Consider the following 1,627-nt stretch of genomic DNA (forward strand, 5'->3'; position numbering starts at 1 on the left):
AAGTCCAATTTGCAAGCCTGACATGAGGCTAGGGAGATTCAAGAAATATTGAACATCACTAAAAGACTTGGCTACATCGTAGTATAGCACATAAAAGAACTATATAAGATAGAATCAAACACATAATAGAGAAATTGAAGAAAAGTGCCACTAGATGGGGATTCCTTGGAGACAGTTCCTTTAATTAGCTTAAGATAAATAAATCCACCAATAATTTGTCAATGCACATTTTTATAATTTAACAATCAAAAGTTTTTTTTTCCAAATGTATTTAATCAAACTGATGAGTAGAGAACAAACCATCTAAAATTCAACCTAATATACAAATCACCATAACCAATTTACAAATCATCTGCAAACACAAGATAAAAAAATATTCTTCAGTACGTTGAAGGAAAGAAAAATTGTTTTAACACAATTCAATTAGTTTAACTTCTTCATATAAGCAGCAGCATGTCCCATAGCAAATGCAAAACTTTTTCATTTCATAATTAATTATCCGCAACAACATATGATTAGGTTTAGACAGAGAGTTATGAATAGAAAAGATTAATGAGTTGGAATGATTTAGAAATTGGTACACCAAATTCCTTGAGATAAAACGTTACTGATACTCATTGACTAGCATAATGTAAAGGTCTGATTTGCTCTAGTTCTCCAGTACGCACCATTTAAATCTATTTGACCATATACAATCCCTAATTGCAAAATTAATAGAATTTTTCTTACAGAATATAATGGAGCGTGTTGTGAATCTTGGATCGATTGATCGTACACTTCTTCTCTCTCAGCATGAGCATAAATTAGAATTGTTATGGAAAGGTAAGATATCATTTACTAGCCTTATGAGGATGGTGCGCATGAATGATGCCCGGAATTTATTTCGTTTGCTTCGACCTCATGGACGTGTTGAGGAGATCTTACGTAGGTCAGGACTGTATGATGTAGTTTGTGTGGGCAGGATGCAGTATGACCGTGCCCTTGTTACAACTATGGTTGAGCGTTGGAGGCCAGAGACTCATTGCTTCAGCTTACCTTTTGGTGAGGTCACGATTACATTACAGGATTTGCAGGTCTTGTTTGGTTTGCGCATCGATGGTGATGTTGTGTACATGTAGGATGCTGCACAGAGGATTCGTCCATGGCGTACTTTATTAGAGACACTCACAGGATGCGCCATAGCACCTGCTGATATGGATGGTGCGAGCCGGGTGAGGATACATAGCATTACCGGCTACTTGCAAGATCAGTTACAAGTAGATCCGATAGGAGATGCTACTCCAGTGGAGCGGGTTGAGAAAATCTCTAGACTTTACATGCTTGTTATATTGGGGGCATCTTATTTCCGAACACATCGGGGAACCTTATTAGCTTACAATACTTGGCATTCCTAGATCCCATCCACGACGTAGGTAAGTATAGTTGGGGAAGTGCAGTGTTGGCCTACTTGTACCGTGCACTTTTTCGGGCATCTATCGGTAATGTGGTTGACATTTGCGGATTTATTCCTCTCCTTCAGGTAACCTTACTAAAGATTTAAAATACATTCAAATACAAATAATCTTTAACATTACACCGTACAAGAATATTTTTTCTATATTCAATTTTTTAAAATATTTAAATTACA

The sequence above is a fragment of the Solanum tuberosum genome, unplaced genomic scaffold, assembly GCF_000226075.1.
Source record: "Solanum tuberosum cultivar DM 1-3 516 R44 unplaced genomic scaffold, SolTub_3.0 scf00060, whole genome shotgun sequence".
In the NCBI taxonomy this organism is placed as follows: Eukaryota; Viridiplantae; Streptophyta; class Magnoliopsida; order Solanales; family Solanaceae; genus Solanum; species Solanum tuberosum.